The 22,727-nt window shown below is 43.5% G+C and overlaps 1 protein-coding gene across 1 annotated transcript in view; it reads left to right on the plus strand.

The window, feature by feature from the left end:
• The first annotated feature begins 384 nt into the window (after nt 1-384).
• The window catches only part of CWC22 (CWC22 spliceosome associated protein homolog), a 121,828-nt gene continuing 99,485 nt past the window's right edge, over nt 385-22,727 (plus strand). The window contains exon 1 of the mRNA XM_081210898.1: nt 385-397. The gene's annotated coding sequence lies outside the window, so the exon portion shown is untranslated. The remainder of the gene's footprint in view (nt 398-22,727) is intronic.

Genomic DNA, 22,727 nt, shown 5'->3' on the forward strand with positions numbered 1-22,727 from the left:
TTCAGGCAGTCCGAACCAATGCCTAAGCAACCACTCACATGCTGTAAACAATAAAGTTGTGGCCAAATGAACGCCAAAAATGTTAAACAAATATTCTGTTTCCTGTGTGATTTATTTTGGAGGGGGTTTGGGGGTCTTAACACGCAAAGATTAAACCTACATTAAAATATCAGTCATTAAAACATCAGTCATTAAAAACTTCCTTCAGATGTCTTCTAAACGTCAGATAGTTGTTTATCTCTTTGACATCTGTTAGCGAAATTATTTGAGGAGTCGCTTTGTTACAGGAGCTTTAGATTTATGGACTCCTGTGCAGTTGCAGGATTTCAGGGAGTGGTGAGCTGGAAGAGTCTGTGGCTGAAGCAGGGGAGGAGGAATTCCAAGAGGCAGAGATGAGTCAGGGTGGTGAAAGGTCACAGGTGACTCCTCCTCCTTCTGCAAGAAGAAAAGGCCTGAAAAGAGTGGAGGAGAGGTTGGCATCATGCAGGCACAGTCTCCAATTGCTTGGGGAAAGCCCTGAAAAGAAGGGGACTTAGACAGCTGTGAGAAGGCAAGGACATTCAGTCTCAGCAACTGATTCAAAGGGCAAGACCTACCAGGGATGAGCTGCTGTGCTCATTAGGCCTGAAGATCCTGGATGATGATAATAATAATAATAATAATAATAATAATAATAATAATAATAATAATAATAATATTTATTCATATATCACCCATCTGTCTGGGTTACCCTACCCACTGTGGGCATCTTCCAACAAATTAAAACACAATATGATATCATCATCATCATCCCTTATACAACCGGAATGTAATGGAAATGAATAAGATTTTGGAATGCAGAAATAAAGCAAATAATCAAGCCATCAATTCTAGCATGCGGGGGAGGGGGGCGGCACCTCATCTAAATTATATAATTCAGTATTCAAACTATAGGTATTAATAATTGTATTATAAATTGGTATTGCTATAGTTAGGCTATTTTTGGATTGTAATTGAAAACTAATAAAAAATATTATTTTTTAAAAAAACAAAAACAATACGACATCAAACATCAAATAAAGAGTTAACTCCAACTTTGAATGGTATGATTTATGGCTGGCTTCTGAAAATTCTAAATCTGCTCTGTCCTTAGTGTACTTTTTGTTTACTATAATTTAACAATAATTTTTAGTTATTCTTTCAGATTGTTTGGAACAGTTCACCTACACTATCTGCAATCCTTACAGCAACCCTACAGGTCACTGTTACTATTCCAATACTATGGAGGGGGGAGCTGATATTGAGAGGTGGTGAATTGCTTAAGCCCCCTGCCCCCTTGCTGGTGGTATATTGGAGCCATAACGTGCGGGTAGTAGTACATCTTCAGGGTCTTTTAAAGAGGAGGAGCAATGGCATGCTCTTTCCTCTAGGAAGTTTCTTCTAGGAACTTCCAGTTCTTAGTATGGTTTGCAACAGATATGGAACAGATTAGCATAGAGCGGATTAGCATAAATCAAAACCAAAAAAACCAGACAAACCAAACTTCAAGAGAGAGTGTCCCACAAGGGCCAAGAAAGCCCTGCAGTGGGTCAAAGATTTTCTCATCTCAGTTAATGTTGACACTGTCCGGCTGATCTCAAAGCACAGGCAGGAAAATACGGAGAAAGATTATCTGTCAGGTAATCTACTTAGGTTACTGCCACCATTCACCACTATCCAGATAGAGGAAACCACTGGAAACTATGAAACCAAAGCAGTCTCTTGTTATCTTTCTTTTCTTTTCTTTTTTGCACTTCTGCATACAGAGGCACACTTGCTAATTCTTCAACAAGACAGAAAACAGCTGGCCCAATATGCTATCTGTCCCAATATACAGAAAAATCTGCATTTTTTTTAAAGAAAGAAAATAAGGCAAGCCTGGTTTTTACACATTATTTTGTTTAGACACTGGAGTGTGTTGTTGTTGTTGTTGTTGTTTTAAATGCAGGCACGTAACCATCTGTCTAAATTTAGAGACAAGTATTTAATGAAAATCAAGTAATGGATATTATATTGTGATCTATTACTGTGTTACTTGTCTCATAATCAGGGAGATGATCTGTGTGAGATCGCTGAACACTTACACCCGGCTGGATTTGAAGCAGCGTGAGGGAAACAGCTGGGGCATTTACTTATACAGCACGTTGTAAACTCCCCCACCCAGCTTGGTGCACTATCTGCACAAAAGCCAGCATCTCTGTGCCGAAGCACCAGCTGGGTGGGAAATGGCATGAAGCAAATGGCTGCAAGCCATGCAGTTGCCCTCTGATCCAGCAGCTGGGGACGCCTGCAGGAAGAAGCTCTTTCATAAAGATAATACTCCCATTGATTAGCTGTTCGGGGCAGTGGGGATCGGGGAGTGGAGTGAATCCAACCCCCAGCTCTCCTTCCCAAGTAGCCAGTAGTGATGCACTGGAATTCTGAAAGGGCTTTGTGCGAGCAGCCCCAGATGTTGCTACAGGGAGGTTCCTGCTTGCAAACAGGGTGGAGTGGGGCATTTCAATGCCTTGTACAAAATGATGGGGATGGTGTTCAAATATCAAAGCAATGGAAAGCTAGAACAAAAATAATTTTTAGCCATTTTTTTGTCAGGCTTCAGGGAATCCGATCCCCCTCCTTCGTGGCTGGCAGCCAGAAATGGGAAATCAAGAAGTTCTTACAATGGTATTTTATTCAGTATTCACAGAGAGAGAGATGGATGATGCCGCCTCTCAGATACAGTGGTACCTCGGCTTACAGACACTTCAGGTTACAGACTCCGCTAACCCATAAGCAGTACCTCAGGTTAAGAACTTTATTTCAGGATGAGAACAGAAATCGCATGGTGGTGGCAGCAGGAGGCCCCATTAGCTAAAGTAGTACCTCAGGTTAAGAACAGTTTCAGGTTAAGAACAGACCTCCAGAACGAATTAAGTTCTTAACCCGAGGCACCACTGTAATGGCATTGTTCCGAGTAAAGCCCCACCCTCTATATCTCTCCTATTCTACATCATCCCTGCGCTGGCTGATCTGTGCTTTCTGCCTCTGAGCTTTCTGTTCTACTACTCTTAATGCATGCCAGATTCTAGGAGAAAGGGGTCAGGAATGCTATCTAATGATAATGTGTCAGCCAGTTGTTCTGGCTCTGCTGTTTCCCTCCCCCTCTTCCATTATCTCCCAGTTTCCCCCCTCTTCTGTCTCAGAGTCATGACCTTCTGCAAACCATCGTTGTAATTCTATACTGCCCTCCTCTTCTTGGGAAGGTTCAGGAGAAGGAGAGGGGGCTATATCCACCACTCCTCCTCTGATGTCCAGTCCATGACATTTTTGCAAAAATATGTGTTGCCATATTTAACTGTGTAGTGAAATGTGCAAGCATTCCCGAATGCAAAGATCTGGTGCACACGTAACCGTAAGCCAAATAATGGCTTAGGGCATGACTGTGAGGGTTCCAGGAGAGAAGACTGCAGTTAAAGCACTCCATTCCTGGTCTCCCTGCCATTGGGCTCTAAACCATGGTTTGCTTTAGCACATCATCCAAGAACAAACACTGGTTATAGGTTGTGCTTTGTCTGGTGGGAGCTAAACCATGACCCCAGGTTTAGATGTCATACTAAGCCAAACCATGGTTTAGTTCACAAGAGTGGAGCAGCACCAGTACCAGAAGAGAAGCAAAGTAGCACTGACCTCCTCTCTGGGATCCTGCATGCTCACACTTCCAGAGTAAGCCATAGTTTGGCTGAGTATTACGTGTGAACCTGCTCATGGTGTACTACAGGAAGAGAGCCTGGATGTGGAAGTTCAAATCTCCAGTTCAAATCTCCACTCGGTTTTGGAGGTCCTTTCACGGCCTTAAGGAAGTTGCTGGCTCCTAGGCTAAACTCTACTCAAAGCACTACTCTGATGAGGTTCCTTGGAAGAAGAAAGAATGTAATGTACAAAGGAAGGTAATCAGTGTAATGCTAAGGAGATCACGCAATCAACGCAAGCGTTGCTGCTTGCCTGATGGAACCATCTCCCCTCTTCTCCCCCCACAAGCTGTTCTGGGGGTTTTCCTGACCTCCCTCAGCACCTAAGTCAATTTTGGGGAAAGCATTAGGTGCATGGGAGGAGAGGAGGGGGAGGAAACCCCATTGTGCTAGCAGAAATCTTTGCAGTGGCTTCTGCTAGCAGGACATGTCAGGTGGATCCGGCCCAAAATATTTCAAAGCAATTTATATTGGAGGGGGACTACATTGAGTCAGTAAGAAATACAGACACTTATGTGGTCTGAAAAATGCCCCTCACTGTCTTCTAGATTGGCTTTATCTCTCACACGGAAATGGGGAACCTCTGGATGTTTGATGGACTCCAACTTCCATGACCCCCAGCCAATATAGCCAGTGGCCAGGTATGACTGGAGATACCTGGAGGACCACAGGCTCCCCATCGCTGCTGCAGCACACCTCATACCAGAAGCCCTTCCCCCGTGCATTTCATGTCCTGCTGTGTACTATTCATGGACTGCAGAATAGCCTCGACCACCTTCTTCCTCAATAGTTGAGGCTGACAGCACCGATTTCCCCTTATTTAATTGATGCTGCTCCAGGGGCAGACTTGTTAGGATTCATGAAAAAGCCTGTCAAGCCATTTTCAGCTGAAAGGAGCAAGGTTGCAGAAAGGAGCAAGCTGAGCAAGGGGCGTCTCGATCTGAATTTACAAAAATGTTCAAAGAGGTGGTTACATCTTCATCTGCTGGTCTGCCTTAAAGCTCATTTATACAAAGTCTCTTCACACGGCCAGACATATGAAAGTAACAGCACAGGGTGTCACTTCTGCAATGCTTCTGCACACTCTTTGAGAATTCGGCACCTGTTTGAATTTACCTATGGGCTCAGCATGTTACTGCATCTTTTCTGCAGTGTGCAGGGCCCTGCTCCACTGCGCATGCCCAACTTCACCAAGCTCTACTTTGCAAAGTAAAAAGGTAAAGGGTCCCCTGACCATTAGGTCCAGTTGTGGCCAACTGGGGTTGTGGCGCTCATCTTGCTTTATTGGCCGCGGGAGCCGGCGTACAGCTTCTGGGTCATGTGGCCAGCATGACTAAGCCGCTTCTGGAGAACCAGAGCAGCGCACGGAAACACCATTTACCTTCCCGCCGGAGCGGTACCTATTTATCTACTTGCACTGGCATGCTTTAGAACTGCTAGGTTGGCAGGAGCAGGGACTGAGTAACGGGTGCTCACCCCGTCGTGGGGATTCAAACCACCGACCTTCTGATCGGCAAGTCCTAGGCTCTGTGGTTTAACCCACAGCGCCACCCGGGTCCCTACTTTGCCAAGATTAGCCTTCAAAAACTACAAGCTATTTTTCAAAAAAACAAACCAACAAACAAAAACACCTCTCACATATCTATTTACAGTCTGGCAACATTTGAGGTCCTATGGAATAGTCATCATCAGCCTACCTAAACGCAGCTAAGTATCGCTTAGGAATATTTGTGCTTAATCAGCATACACCTGCCCTTCAGCCTGGGGTGTTTGGTTTCAAAAGGGCACAACTGTTACTGTATTTCCAGCGAGGGCTATTCCATGCTCTGACCATGGAAGCTGTTAACCTGCAGCTATGCCAACAATAAATGTTTCAAAAGTCTGAACCAATCCACCTCTTAATATTCAGTCAGCTCTGAATGCATTTATAAAATGCTTTCCTCGTCTGGTCCTCCTTTTGACTGTTCCTTACATTAACAATGCAAAGGTTATCACTTTCCTTTGGACTGATCTGCAAACAGAGTTGTCACTTAAAGACCAAGGCTTAGTTTTATTCCTTGTCTTTGTAAATAGCGACAATTCAATTAATATAATTCGCTAGGGAACAATTCTCTCGTCTTTTCAGTTGTCTTGCCAAGGGAATTTTACAAGCTTGTCTTTAAATTCTCTTACACAGAATTTTTTTTTATAAAAAAAAACTTCCAACACAGATGAACACCCTTCTCACACCAGCATTACTAAGATTTTTCTAACACAACACTGCCGAGCAAATGTTTTAAAATAAGCTATGCAGTGGGAAGGTGGATAACTTCTGATGCCAGCAGCAAGTTCCAGAAAAGTGGCATGAAACTTTTACCTTATTCTTTGTCCTATGATTAATCCCATGACTTCAAATGTCAGTAAGCTTAGAGCTTATTCATACTTCTGTGGGCAATGCAAATTGATTCCTAGCTGCTTTGTGTTGTGATGGGATGACTCTACGCAACCGTGATCACATCCAGAAGCCAACCCAGGTTTCTCTTTTGACCTGCCACTGCAAACCTTTGAAAAGATTCACTAGCAATGCTCTAAGGTAAAGGTAAAGGGAACCCTGACCATTAGGTCCAGTCGTGACCGACTCTGGGGTTGCGGCGCTCATCTTGCTTTATTGCCCGAGGGAGCCGGCGTACAGCTTCCGGGTTATGTGACCAGCATGACTAAGCTGCTTCTGGCGAACCAGAGCAGCACACGGAAACGCCGTTTACCTTCCCGCCGGAGCGGTACCTATTTACTTGCACTTAGACATGCTTTCGAACTGCTAGGTTGGCAGGAGCAGGGACTGAGCAATGGGCGCTCACCCCGTCATGGGGATTTGAACCGCCGACCTTTTGATCGGCAAGTCCTAGGCTCAGTGGTTTAACCCACAGCACCACCCGTGTCCCTACCAGCAGCCAAATCTCTGCACGTGCCAATGGATTCACAGAGTTTAGCTACCATGGCTGATGTGGCTGAGAACAAGTACGAGCTAAGAGTTTGCCACAAGTGCCATACAGTAAGATGGTATCATATGAATCGGCTCTTAGGCTGTACATTGGAATGCTGTATATGATGACAGGCGCAAAAAGGCTGGCAGGTACCAAAAACCAACTGACCGCCAGGCTAGCAAAGCAATGTGCCTTTGGTGATGCAGCTTGATTTCAAAGCGTGTGGGCAAAATGGGTTACCTGGTATTATTCTTGACAGTTGAGGGTCCCCACCCATCTGTCAAACTTGGCCCAAGGAGGGATGGGGAAAGATAAGGATCTGATCCACTGGCCAGATCCAATTTACTGTACTTTTATATGTTGCAGGAAGCTGCCCAGAGTGGCTGGGGAAACCCAGCCAGATGGGCAGGGTATAAATAAAATCATCATCATCATTCAGTTTGCTGCCCCTATTCTATAGAGACAGTCTATAGTATTCCTTTCATGAAACTTCCCATTTGCAGCATAGGAAAAATAATAATGCAACATGGTGCCATACTTTTCCACTCCCCTCATGCCTTACAATGGGAGAGTCAAAATAACTTACGATAAGCTACATACCTATATAGGATAAGATGGTTTTGCTGATGAATGGCTGCCTGGAAGACAGTATCAGTTTAATGACCTAAGAAACAAGGAGGATGTAATTTTTATAGATTGCCCTACAACTTAACAGTTGCTGAGAGACAGAATAACTTGGCTTAATAATTATATCATGTCATAAATAAGATGAATTATTGCAGGAAACGGGGTGCAATTTTCTTGAACATGTTGATCTTTGAATGTGTTTTTAGTGATGGCTTCAAAGGTGTTATCAGTTCAGAAAGCATTGCCCCTTACTCAGAACGGGCATTGGTTGTGAGAAACAATATTATTTCCACTACCAGAAAAAAATATCAATTGGACAGTTTTTGTTTGCTTCTTTACAAAATCCGCCCTTCCTTTAAAAATAAACGCCGATGCTTTCTGAAATGAACAATTAGAGAACAATGCACATGGACACTTTAAAGGCTCTGCATGCTAGACCTTCTTAGGATACTAGGTGTTGACATTTTTTTTGTTCTTGTTCTAGCCTTAGGTTCATCAAGGGTGAGTGATAACCCTGCCAAAGCAAAGACAGACACCCAGAGCATTATCAGAGTAACCGGAATAAAACAATGCTCTGAGCATTGAACTAGGAAAGAAGTGTTATATCATGCAGCTGCGGCTCTAACATGGATTAGAGAATGGATGAACTTCAAGGATACAGATTTTTTGGATTTAGAAGGTGTAGGCACGCATTTTGGTTGGCATGCTTATCTGGTGTATGATAAGGTAAAAGCACACAGGGTTTTTTAAGATGATATAATTTGAAAATCATTGTACAAAATATGGGAACCAAAAACTCCCTGGTGGACCTCACCCGCAGAAGCCATGACTGTGAAGGAAAAATATGGAAAATACCATAATTGGGCAACATACAAAATATTATTAAAAGAGGACGAGGACAAACTAAAAATGAAAAAAAAATGAAGATATCCGAATGTAAATGTTGGTTCCAATATTTTCAAATTAATGAACGTTTGGGTAAGAAGAGACAAAAAGGATATTCTAAAGAATAGAATGGAAGAGAAATTAATAATTGCAAAAGGGAAATTTATATCCAACATGTACGACCTCCTTCTTGATTGGGAAGTGAAAGAAGAGGAGTGCAAGCAGTTATGATTCGCTGGGCACAGGACATCGGGCATAACATACCTATGAGTGATTGGGAACGATTATGGGGGAAAGATATTAGATTCACTCTGTATATTACATAATGGTTAAGAGAAAACGTACTGAAAATGCAATACAGGTGGTGTTTAACCCCAGTCAAATTGGCAAAGATATATAAGAAGAACATAAATACTTGTTGGAGGTGTAAAGAAGGAATAGGCATGTTTATCCACATGTGGTGGGAGTGCAAGAAAATAAGAGAATTATGGAAGGTTATTTATAATGAATTTTTAAAAAATGTTTAAATTTTCATTCAACAAAAAACCTGAGGCTTTTTTACTTGGTATTATGTCATGAGAATTTACAAAAACTGCCCGACCTATATTTATGTATGCGACAACCGCAGCGAGGACGCTAATAGCCAAAAATTGGAAAAGTAATAATATTCCCACAAAAAGTGACTGGTTAGAAAAAATGATTAAAGATTGACAAAATTACACAACAAAACTGGTTGAAAGTAAATAACCACAGTATGTGGCTGTCTTTGTTGGTAGGTAGATGGAAGGGGTGGTGAAGGTGAGATATGTGATGTATGTTTTGTATGTAATATATGTAATGTAATGCCAAGTGTGTATAGTTTTTGTATTGTATTGATATTTACAATAAAAGAAATGGGGGAGTTAAAGTGAGAGGGGTCTATGGTGACTGGCAAGCTTCAGAGAGGATTCTGCAGGTAAGGTAAGGTAAGCTAATAAAGTAAAGGACTGGAGTAAAGGTCCAGTCAAAGGCGACTATGGGGTTGTGGCGCTCATCTCGCTTTCAGGCTGAGGGAGCCGGCATTTGTCCACAGACAGCTTTTCCAGGTCATGTGGCCAGCATGACTAAACCTGGCACAACGGAACACCATGACGGAAACCAGAGCACAGAGAAACACTGTTTACCTTCCCACCACAGTGGTACCTATTTTATCTACTTGCACTGGTATGCTTTCGAACTGCTAGGTTGGCAGGCGCTGGGACAGAGCAACAGGAGCTCACCCCATCGCAGGGATTCAACCCGCCAACCTACTGATCAGCAAGCCCAAGAGGCTCAGTGGTTTAGACCACAGTGCTACCCAAGTGTACTGCAGGTATCGGGGAAGGAGCCATAGGAACTGAAACCAGCAGGAAGTGTTTTCATTGCTTACTTGTTGACATACTCTACTTTGGCAGCAAAGCATCATCAAACGAAGTGTTGCTTTAACTACCTTCCATCACTCTTGGCTGTGGACAAAAAAAATCTGATATTCCTGACTTAGAAGCCTGCTGCACTTTCCTTGTTTTTTGCATTTTTGGTAACGGTTTTTCAAAGCACGCTAAGCATACAGAAGAAGGCATTGATCATGATTGATGAAGGGAACTTGTGAAGCTCAGCCTCTCACCTCCAAATCAGAATAATTGCATGGAAACAATATTGAAAACAAACCGGGGAGCATGCTCATTAAATAGTTGCAAGCCCCCATTCACAGCTGTTTAAACCCTCGTTTTGAGTAATGCGTCACATCAATCCATTCCTTTATTGTAGAGTGTTCGCCTGGTGAATCCAGCCCTGATGAATCTGTCAGGCATGATACATCGGCAAGAGGTGGCATTATGCCGAGAAGATATGAAGCATTCTGTAAATGGAGCTTAGGGAGAATGAATATGACACTCACTATGTGTTTTCACACTCAAAGCCACCAAAATATAGTTGAATTTCCATGAGGACTTTAAAAAAAGAAGAAGCAAGCTGATGTAGAAAGGTGGAAAACTGACTATAAGATTGGAAGATGTGAAACTGAAAATGACAGATTTGCCCAAATGGGATCCCTGTACCCCTTTGGAAATTAAAGAGAATTTATGGTGCCTGGTATATGTGGGCTTCATCATGACCTGACTGTATATCAAGGGGCATGTTTTCTTTTCTTTATTTTTTAAATTTAAGTTGGCCCGCTGGCGAGAGCTCCAGGCTACTAGACAATGCTTTGCAAGATGGTGGAATGACATTATAATAGGTTCTACGCTTAATAGTGCAGTATAAGAGGGCCTTTGAAGAAGAAGAAATTGTGAGTGCCTGAAAAATTATCCCAGCAAATGAAGAGAGAAAACAGAAGTGAAATTGCTGTTCAAACAAACAGCACCTGAACCTTACATATGTCACCAGCTAGACAATTTGAATTGTTAAGTAATTTTAAATATTAATAATAGAATACAGGAACATATGGTAAGGTAATCTATAAACCTTGTGTGACACGTGATTAAATGTGTTGCCACACTTCCTTTTCTCCTTCCATTCCTTTTTTATAAACCGTTCTATTCATTACTTGGGTAAAGTATAACTTTATTCCAATATATATAATACATGAACTCTTCCAGCCACTGTTTGCCATGCATGCTGCTAAACCTGAAGCATCATTTTTATATGGGCTCATAATTCTTCTGCATTGTCCACTTTACCTGGTTGTTAAGACTGAAGAAATAAAGCACGGCAGGGAATTGTGTATCGTTTAATATCAGATTTGCTTCTCCGCAACCGACTATATGTTCCAAGCATCTTGCCTACATGTCATTTAAAGGGAGACAACGACTAATTGAATGAGCTGAGACTTGAAGTGTTTGCAGTCCCTTAATAATTCATCTAACATTGAGAGCTGTAAAATACCAGCTGAGCGGAAATGATCCAAAAGGGGAAAATAATCAGTGCTCACCCACAATAAAATGATGCTCCTTTCCCTCCATCCTGATTGTGATCAGCCTTTTTCTTGCAGATTTGACTCGCTATCAAATGTTTTCATTCTCAATAATTCTACGGTACTTAAAAAAAAGAAGAAATATATCTTTGAAGACACTTGAACTCAGGACGCAAGGGAGAAACATGCTAAGAGGAAGGCATGCTTGCCAAATCCACACCGTGATCACCTCCCGCCCTGAAACCTATGTCCCCACTGTGGAAGGACGTGTGTATCCAGAATTGGCCTCCACAGTCACTTACGGACTCATTGTTAAAACTGTGTTTATGGAAGACAATCTTACTCGGCTACGAGTGATCGCCAAAGAAGAAGAAGAGAGGATAGGGTGTAGCAAAGGGGAGAAATAAAAAAACACCATGGAAAATGGGATGCGAAGTTGATAAAATAAAAGAAAAAAATCTATTATGTTAAAAAAAACCCACCTGATTCTTTTAAAAAAAGAGATAGCCTTACTAGTTAGTTTAATGTATTTGTTTTGGGTTTTCAGCTCATCTTTCCCAAAATGCTTAAGGCAATAAGGGTGCAATCTGGTCACCTTTCAAGCCATAACTGAAGAGAAAGCAGACCTGAGGAGCCAGTAAATAAAGGGTTAAGATGCTAACAGCAGTATCAGCACAATGTCACAATCCAGGATGTTAAGAGACGGTACCTTGCAAACCTTGGATGCAAACTGGATTTGGCCCAGAAAACTAATAGCTATACAGCAAGCCTGCAAGGCTTATGTTCCTGGGATTGCGCCTAAATAAAAAACTGTGTATAGTCTAAACCCACCATCTGGGGCAGGGAGGCCAGAGCCAAGGCCCCCCCCCCATTTTTTTTTCAAGGAGAAGGCCAGCCCCCCTCAATATTCTGTGGCCTGTGGCGGGCCTTTCCACAACTGCAACAAGGGGGCAGAGCCATGGCTTCTGTTGCTGGTTTCTCCTCCTGTTGCTGCTGTGGCTAATTGGGGAAGACCCCCCCCCCTAAAAAAAACACCACTCTCACAAGATGGCACCTCTGGCCCTAACTGTTCCCCTGCAAAAGATTTCACCATAAATCGCTGATCATGACAGTTTGGGAGTCACAGGCCCAGTATATTTTGCAGTGGAGAGAGGTATCAGTGCATACTTGCAGCCACGTGCTAAGACTATACGGTATCATCTGCATGAGGAGACTTGGAGAGATCTCGCAGTATAAAGTGGATTTTGAAAATGGATTGTCCTTCTTAACTACAATGTTCTCTGTACAGCTCGTTGGATAAGAAGGGCAGCACTTCAGGAGGAGGAGAAAAACCTTGCTTCAAGTGATACTTGCCCTTTGTGCCTAGCAATAATTCCGACATGCTTCTCTTCCCCTCCTGCTCCGAAATGAATAAAAAAAGAATTAGCGGCATTAGTAACTCAGGATGCTAATTGGCTGGGCTCGAAATGGCATCATAAACCTACTTTGCAGAAATGTATTTATTTTTCCCCGATAGCCATACAATTAGAGGGGGAAATGAAAGCTAGAGTGTTGAGTGGGGGGTGGAAATTAAGGAGCTTCTGTGCACCGGCTATTTTAAACACTGTGGCTGCCTCACCGTTCTCTACTAATAGCACACTCCATTGTCTGAGTGCCAATTCTCATGGAGCCCAAAAGGCAACATCCACACACAGCAGACAAGTAGGGCTTGCCAGTCAGAAGGTCAGCGGTTCGAATCCCCGTGACGGGGTGAGCTCCCGTTGCTCGATCCCAGCTCTTGCCAACCTAGCAGTTCAAAAACATGTCAAAGTGCAAGTAGATAAATAGGTACTGCTCTGGCGGGAAGGTAAATGGTGTTCCCGTGCACTGCTCTAGTTTTGCCAGAAGTGGCTTAGTCATGCTGGCCACGTGACCCAGAAAAACTGCAGACAAACGTTGGCTCCTTCGGCCAGTAAAGTGAGATGAGCACCGCAACCCCAGAGTCATCCGTGACTGGACCTAACGTTCAGGGGTACCTTTACCTTTTAAAAGAATATTTAGAAAAGAGACCCAAAGGAATTTGGGGCAACACACACCCCAAACAGAAGAAGAGAAGAAGAGTTTTGATTTGATATTCTGCTTTATCACTACCCGAAGGAGTCTCAAAGCGGCTAACATTCTCCTTTCCCTTCCTCCCCCACAACAAACACTCTGTGAGGTGAGTGGGGCTGAGAGACTTCAGAGAAGTGTGACTGGCCCAAGGTCACCCAGCAGCTGCATGTGGAGGAGCGGAGATGCGAACCCGGTTCCCCAGATTACAAATCCACCACTCTTAACCACTACACCACACTGGCTCTCGCCAGTGAGGGGCTAAAAGTTCCCCCAAGTCATTTATGAATTGGTTCCTGTGAAACATCCCACACCAATCAGCAATGAAAGCATGAGAAGCACATCAACGGTTCAAACATTACATAAAAACTGTTTCAAACTCAGTACAGATTTGGCGGTCGTTGCAGGTCTCGATTTTTACCCTCTACTTCATCACATTATTTAGGTGATTTCCTGGAGTATGTAGCTGTAGATTTAATAAATAATAATGATATTAGTACGTGCAGCAAAAAACAAACAGTCTCGTGGCACCTTACTGAGGAACACATTTATTATAGCCTAATGTTTTCGTGGACGCTAGAGTTTACTTCATCAGATTCATGATTTTTTTATTCCAAGCTGGCAGGTATATATATGCACACATCAGTGTAAAGAGAGAGAAATGTAAACCATGAAGTCAGAGGGAAATGGAATGCAGGAAATACAGGATGCAGGTGGAATTCATTGTCGCCTCAATTCTGTATACCTGAAGGAGCATCTCCACCCCCATCGTTCAGCCCAGACACTGAGATGCAGTGCCGAGGACCTTCTGGCGGTTCCCTCATTGCGAGAAGTGAGGTTACAGGGAACCAGGCACAGGGTCTTCTCGGTAGTGGCGCCCACCCTGTGGAACGCCCTCCCTTCAGATGTGAAGGAAATAAGCAGCTATCCTATCTTTAAAAGACATCTGAAGGCAGCCCTGTTCAGGGAAGTTTTTAATATTTAATGCTGTACTGTTCTTAACACTTGATTGGGAGCTGCCCAGAGCGGCTGGGGAAACTCAGCCAGGTGGGTGGAGTATAAATAAATTATTATTATTATTATTATTATTATTATTATTATTATTATTATTAGGAGATTGCTACATCAGTGCAAGCATTTTTGCTTGCCGGACAAAACGATCTCCCCATGCATGCTGTTTGGAGCAGGGCAGGGGGTTCTCCCAAGCAGATTTGAGGAGAGTGGGGGCACAAGTGGGGAAGGAGAGGGGGGCAGTTCTTTTGCGCTAACGGGACTCATTACACCGACTTCAACATATTTGAATCCAACCCTGTAACAATTATGTTAAAGCTTAAGGTTTGTATTCAGCTAACTCAGACCAGACCTACTGAAATTATTAGCCATGACCAACTTACATCAATTAATTTTAAAGAGCATACTCTGAGTAAAAGTGGAATACAACCCTAAATGTACGTAAAGCAAGCGCAGTGTTTATTCACAAAGCAATATTATTTATTATTATTATTAATTGAATATACATACCCCCCTATACCCGCAGGTCTCAGGGTGGTTCACAGGACAAAATCAGAATATAAAACAAAGTACATAATCAAAATAACAACAACCCAATAGCACCCACCCCTACAAAGAATACATTTTATAAGGGCATAGGGTGTCAGTCAAATCAACCAAAGGCCTGCTTAAAGGGGAACGTTGCCTAAAGGTGTATAATGAAGGCACCAGGTGAACTTCCCTGGGGAGAGCATTCCACAGACGGGGAGCCACTGCAGAGAAGGCCCTGTTCTCATGTTGCCATCCTCCAGACCTCTCATGGAGGAGGCACACAAAGAAGAGACTCAGAAGGTGATATCGGGGTCTGGGTAGGTTCATAAGGAAAGAGGCAGTCCTTAAAGTCCTGAGCCGTAATAACACAAACACTCTTTCATAAGTTAATTAACACCTGCCAGTGGATAAAAAAACCAAACTGCTATCTTGATTCAGGCCATGTGTGATGGAATAAAATTTCTTGCTAAGCTGATTAATTCAACTGATTAACACTGGTGTCTCCTTTTAAAATTTCCCTCATGCAAGAACAGTCACTTTATGGTCAAGCTAGAGAACGTCCTGGGAAAATGTCCATTTATTATTTTCAAATAATTGATCAAACCAGAACACACAGCTTAACAAGGGGTGTGTACACATGCATGCTGGTTTGTGATCTGCAAAATGTTTTCCTTTCTCTAGGCCTGCTTTGTACAGCTTGGCACTTGGTGGTGAACAATGGGATGCTGACAGACAGTCATCTGATAAGCTCCTGAAGGACAGTATCTATTCCAAGTTCCCATACTGTGTCATGCCCACCTGCCTGGGGGCTTAAACGAGGCAGCTTGGCTAGCAAATAAGAAGGCAGTGCAAATGACATATACAACTACATTTTCATCAGTGTTAACTCGGAACTGTAAAGCATTTAGGTTCATGAATAATATAGACAGGAATAAGGGCTGGCTTTAAATCTACAGCATGGCTCCATAGTTATCGCAATCTCAGACCTTCCCCTGATCAAACATCCCCATGTGGCCTCTGGGGCATGACCTCAAATTACCATTTCCTTAATATTGTTGAATATAAAGGGAGCATCTCTGAATTCTATATGTTTTATTCTTTGGCAATCACTTTAGCCGAGTAAGATTTTCTTCCATGAACACGGCCTTAACAGTGAGTCCGTAAGTGACTGTGGAGGCCAATACTAGATCCACATTTCCTTCCACAGTGGGGGTATAGGTTTTCAGGTGAGAGTTGATGACGGTGATGGTTTGCCAAGCATGCCTTCCTCTTAGCACGTTTCTCCCTTTTGTCCTGTGTTTGAGCATCTTCAAAGCCCATGACACCTTTGTCCTCCAACTCGAGCTCTCGCAGGCCAGTGTTTCCCAGTTGTCGGTGTTTATACTACATTTTTTTAGATTTGCCCTGAGAGAGCCTTTAAACCGCTTTTGTTGATCACCATCACTACGCTATATGTAGGTAGACAAGGGCAAAGGAATGGCATTAAAGTGCATTTACCTTCAGAGCAGGACGAGGGTGGTGCTGTGGGTTAAACCACAGAGCCTAGGACTTGCCGATCAGAAGGTCGGCGGTTTGAATCCCCACAACGGGGTGAGCTCCCGTTGCTCAGTCCCTGCTCCTGCCAACCTAGCAGTTCAAAAGCACGTCAAAGTGCAAGTAGATAAATAAGTACCGCTCCGGCGGGAAGGTATACGGTGTTTCCGTGCACTGCTCAGGTTTGCCAGAAGTGGCTTAGTCATGCTGGCCACATGACCCGGAAGCTGTATGCCGGCTCCCTCGGCCAATAATGCGAGATGAGCGCCGCAACCCCAGAGTCGGTCACGACTGGACCTAACGGGCAGGGGTCCCTTTACCCTTTACCTTTAGAGCAGGCAAATGTTTATCTGCACTGGAAAGTTTGCTTAATGACTGGAACAACTCTGTTGTTAGAACTATGAAGGTTACTGGCACACCTTGGCCAGGATCCAGAACAAGGCATGTTGCTGCCCCATTGATTTCAATGAGGTGGAAGTGTGTATAACTAATTGCACAATCCTGTGCAAATTTACTCTGTGGGAGTAACCCCATGGTGTTTAGTTACAGATAGGTAGCCGTGTTGGTCTGCCATAGTCAAAATATTATTTTGACTATGGCAGACCAACACGGCTACCTATCTGTAACTGGAACCATGGAAGGCACCACATTGAGCCGCATGAAATGGAAGTTATTTTGCCCATGGTGTTTAGTGGGGCTTACACCCAGAGAAGAGGGTATAGGAGTGCAGCCTAAGTCCTGGATTGTGGCCCTTGTTTCCAGCTTCATATGAAGCTGTTATTCATCTAGCCCCTGGAATCTAGTGCCAGGTAGACAGTGTTTTGTGCCGGCCCTACTGTTAGGCAGAGTGAAGCGGCCCTTTCAGGAGATAGATGCTAAAGGGGTAGTGGCAGCAGATTTTCCGGGCCATTTCTCCAGAGCCCTGCCCTACCTGGAGATGTCAGGAATTGAACCCAGAACCTTCTTCATACAAAGCAGGTGCTCTTCCAGTGAGCCACAGTCCTTCCTGCCAGGGGTGCTGAAATTGCACCCTGATTCTGCACTGAGAAGGAAGTTGGACCACATGACCTTCAAAGTCTATTCCAATTTTGAGTCTGTGAACTTAAAGTGTATCTTAGCTCTGCTGTAGTTGGAAGTAAGGACGTCAGGCTTTAAGACAGAGGGTTAATGGGGAAAGCGAGCTATGGTTTAGCGTTGGAAGGTAAACTGAGAGGAGAGTGGTGGAACCAGCGAGGTGTTTCAGAAGGGAGTTCTAGGCTTAAGAGGCCTCGAGGGAAAGCAAAGATTACCTACTTCACACATGCTAACCTTAACCTTTAATATTTTATGTTGCAGATCTATTGCACGGCTTGCTTCCAGCTCAATGAATACTTTTGCCAGTCGCTTTAATGGTAGCCAAACCGCAATCAGAATCAGGATTATCAAATCCCTGTTGGCACTGAGCACATTTTCTAAAGTACATTTTGAAACTTGATTCTTCTGTTTGGGGGATAAGGAAAGCCTTTGAAACGAGAGAGATCAAACTGCTGCCAAAAATACGCAACTGAGGGGAGGGAGGAAGAGAAAGCTAGGTTGGGGGGGGGACCCAGTTACCTTTGTTCCCAACTTATTATGAGAAACTCTTCCAAGGAAAGTTTTTTTTTAAGTTTTTTTGAAATTAGCAAACAAAAATAAATCACACCAACTTTTTTTAAAAAAGAAATGTTATATGTGGATGTGAATAATTAAAAGTTATCATCCTTATAGCAAACAATTTACAAAGATCTCAATTTTCCAAAATCCGAGGCCTTGTCTGTGCATGCAGCAAAAAAAAAAAAGTGGTAGAATGGAACTGTAACCAGTTCAGACTGCAGGAGGGGAGTTACATATTTTAAATGTTCTATAAACTGTTCAATTGCAAATTTAAATTAAAGGTAAAGGGACCCCTGACCATTAGGTCCAGTCGTGACCGACTCTGGGGTTGCGGCGCTCATCTCACTTTATTGGCTGAGGGAGCCGGCGTACAGCTTCCGCGTCATGTGGCCAGCATGACTAAGCTGCTTCTGGCGAACCAGAGCAGCGCACGGAAACGCCGTTTACCTTCCTGCCAGAGCGGTACCTCTTTATCTACTTGCACTTTAACGTGTTTTCAAACAACAGGAGCAGGGACCTAACAACAGGAGCTCACCCCATCGCGGGGATTCAAACCGCTAACCTTCTGATCGTCAAGTCCTAGGCTCTGTGGTTTAACCCACAGAGCCACTCGCGTCCCTAGAGTTGCAAGTGCAGGACAGACCAAAAACTCCCTTTCTGAGGCTGGTTTATGCCACGAATGTGGTGTGTGTAGTGGCTAGATCAGAACAACCCCCCTGCGGAAGTGAAGAGTGGACAGTTCCTACTCTTAGTTGATGGAAGATCAGAGAGGATGAGGGGGTGGGAATGGTCCAATTCCCCTGACCCAGCTCATGCATATGTGGTCCTTGTTAGAAATAAGGCAAGGGAGCCTAGAAATGCACATGACTGGGAAGCCACCTTTTTAAATGCTCTGCAGTCCTCGTGATCAAGGAGGGAATCAGACACAAATGGATTTGGTGTCAATACTCCCATGGCTGCAGCCAAAGGGTCTCGAGGGTCATCCTATTCCCTTTCCTCACCTGATGAATAAAGCAGGAAACCCCCTCCCTTAAAACCAAGTCTGTTTCAAATGACCAATCGCCTTCTCTTTAAACAAGTAATTAGAAGGAATAAATTCCTCTCACAAGGAAAGCATCTGAAACTACTCACCTGCTCAACATAAGGCCCATGTTTCACCCCACAAAAAAAGAAATATCCATTCTCAGATGCATTCCTTCACATCTTCAAATATTTAGATAGCAAGTTATACAAGGTGTGGGGTTGGGGGAATTGCTATGCTAGTGTTACACATACACACACACCACAATTCTCACACATCACAATTCTCATTTTCCTAAAGCCAATAAGTGGAGGAGGGATTGTTACAGCTCGGGGGGGGGGGGAGATTAAACCTCCCTTCCCCACATGCTGCAGCTTATTAAAATCACCACAGCCTCTGCTATTACTTAATAATAATAATAATAACCATCACCCTAATGTGGTTTCTAATTACATATTTGCAATGACATCTTGTTTGACCCCAGTCTAAGGGTTTGGGGAATTAGATGTGATCCCGGTGGAGTTTTTGTGTCTTCACTACAGCCACCAGGAATGATCCCCTATGGGTATCCTCAGCACTGAGTACAATATAACCCCACATGCCCACATCACCAATCCAAATTAAAATATCAGAGCAAATGTCAGGCACAGCATGAACAATGCAAGATGGACACATTTACAGACAATCTGCACAAATTTTATTGTGCAATTAATGTTAATGGCAGAATCCGAGCTCCTTGATGGAGGATCTGCTATGAATAGCAATATCACTAGCACAAGCTGGCAAGAGAACATGGCCTACTATTCATTGTCCTGTCCTGGCCGTGAGAAGAACCCACAGAGCACAACGTATGAGTAAGTGGCTGCGTCATCTGGGCAGCATGTATGGTCAGCCTGGAATTTCAGAACTCTGGAGAGCTCCAAGCAGACAGCTTCATATGAGGTGAGGCCTCAACTTAAGCCTTTTATCCATCTTGGGCCAGACTTCTCCTTCCAAGATCTGCCCCCTTCCTTAGAGAGATACTCCTCTGCCCTGGAGCTTCTCTGATGCCTCCCTCTCAGCAACTTCATCGTGCATTCTCTAGACCAGCAAAACATATGAAGCTCCTGGTTGTAAAATGTTTTCTTGGGGTATTACTGCCTTTGGGACTTCCAGTTCCGGGCTCAATGAGTTCCTAGCTGACACTGTCTAGCAACTCCATGCCTTCTGCCACTGATCTTCTTGATCCAGCGGGTTCATCTTCCACCCCACCACCCCTGTATCAGAGTTGTGGCTGTTGTTCAGAATCTTGGTCATGACATGCATGGTGGGATTCTCCTGGGCAGATCACCTGCACTCCATTATAAATTAAACAACCCATCTGCGATGCTCTTGGACCACAGTAATGGGCCCCGGTAGTTTTCCTAACCAGTTGACCAGCTTTCAGAGAAGTGATCCGAGTCGTTATGATGAAACCGACAAAAGTGCACTCATTGGCAGGCTATTGCAAGTGAAAATAAAACATGTGGGCATTTCCATTAGCCACTGGAAAATATCAGTGTACAAACTGTTACGAGAAGGAAAAAATTACTAGTCTTTAGTGAATGTTTATGGCGTCAAGAACTACGGAATGGAAACATGACAGAATGTTGTTGGGTCTTTTCGGCAGAGGCTGCTTAATTGCATCACTTTCTGAATGGCAGTGTAATTATTCAGATATGAGATTATGAACTCCTGTTGCAAGTATCACATTTATTTTCATTTATTTGTTTGTTTTCTTTGCTGGATGTAATGAGTGACTCATTTTCAGCACAGTCAATGTAGGACTTCATCTGTTTGGCATAAAAAAGGTACTAATTCTCCCATATCCTGAGCTGCGGAGACAAGGGAAGAAGTCAGGATATGTATGGGATTGGAATATTCCAGGCTACTCCCATGGATTGCCATCTTAAAAAAAATAAATCAAGTGTTTGTTTTATTAATAATAATAATAATCTGGGCAGGTGGCAATTTTCAGGTTGGAATTGAGAGCGGTTAATACTTGCCAGGACCAACTGTTTCCACTGATCATACAAGGACCTGTGAACGGGTTGGAGGCCTCCATCAGGCTTGTTTTAGACAAAGGAAAGTAAGTCAAACTGCATCCTGCCCAAAGGCCTGGCTGAACAGCTCCATTTTGCAGGCCCTGCAGAAAGATGTCAAATCCCAGAGGGCCTTCGTCTCTTGTGAAAGAGCGTTCCACCAGGCTCTGCAGGCAGTAGTCAGTATATCCAGATGTAACTTCTAACTATTTGGCTACCTGTATTTATATTCTGGCTGTCGTGTGGATCATTTACCTATGCCAATAAAAATGCCTGGCTAAATTTGATGGAGAGTTTGGTAAAGCCACAAATGGTCTGCTGAGAGGGCATTGTGACAGAAGAGAAGAACATTGAACCAGTTCCAGGGTTGGCAGTCCCAGATGTCATGGTGAGCTTCTGTTTCAGGTAGTCAAAAGGTCCACTTGAAACTAGACTGGCTCCTCAAAAGATCTCTCAATAGTATGACTTCTTGTGGAGAAGATGGGGATGAAACAACAGTAATAATTTGCAAATCCAAGGAAACACTGAACACCTTTCAGTTTTCAGTGGGAATCAGGACAGCAATGGGGGTCCATCCCAGTGCCTTGGGGGTGATGGATATCCCCAAAATTCAACTTGGGTCAGGTCATAATCACAGCTGCATAGAGTTGGTTTTTCAGAGGCTCTCCAAGATGAATCATATGTGTAGAATACGGAGGTATGGGATGGTTTAATTATTACTAATTACCCATTCTTTACCCTAAAGTTCTGGGGCAGGTCACAACAATTAAACACAACATTCAAGACAGTTTAAAACAACCTAAATCACGGAAGTAAGGTGAAGACCAAGGAAGCGTAACATTAAGACAGGCTTCCTCAACCTCGGCCCTCCAGATGTTTTTGGCCTACAACTCCCATGATCCCTAGCTAGCAGGACCAGTGGTCAGGGATGATGGGAACTGTAGTCTCAAAACATCTGGAGGGCCAAGGTTGAGGAAGCCTGCATTAAGAGCTACAATAACGCAATAGTCCAAGATCCCATGGAAAATATCATTCATTAGACGTTGCAAGACAGGGGGTGAATTGCATAGCCTGAAGGGCATGACCAAGTATTCAAAGAAGTGGAAAATGCACAGAAGCGCTAGCCTCCTTTCACTAGAACTGAAGGAAGCTGGCATATTGGCTGCGACGCTTTTCCAGGATGACATCATTTCAATTACTCATCCGTTCCCCCTGAAGACCGATGCTGAAGAGTCTTCTGAGGGGACCTAAACACAAAGCAAACATGACAGAGCCAATAATCCCTGCGCTTTGAGGTGCTAACTGTGAAGCCCACTGCATAAATGCAAAGCAATTCATCCTTTCTGCTTCTGTTTTCATTGAGAAACATCAAAAAACATCAAAACATTTCAGCTGAAGCAGTAAATGCCATTTACAGAATTACTGAGATTTTTGATGTTTTGTTTGGCAAAGAGGATTACTTTCCCTCCCCTCCCCTCCCCGACCCCAGCTCTCCCCCTCTCTCCCCCTTCCTTCGCCTGCGGAATTTCTACTTAGGAAATAAATGGTAGGATATTGAGCAAAATTTGCTCTTCTCTGTTTAAATTAAACGGAGAAAGGCCTCTCTGCTCTTGCTAGATAAAATTGGGGGTGGCCAACCTAAAAGTAATCAGAATAACTCTCATTTTTTTTAAAAAAAACCAACTCCCCACCACCACCACC

The sequence above is a fragment of the Podarcis bocagei genome (assembly GCF_964188305.1).
Source record: "Podarcis bocagei genome assembly, chromosome: 1".
NCBI classification, from domain to species: Eukaryota; Metazoa; Chordata; class Lepidosauria; order Squamata; family Lacertidae; genus Podarcis; species Podarcis bocagei.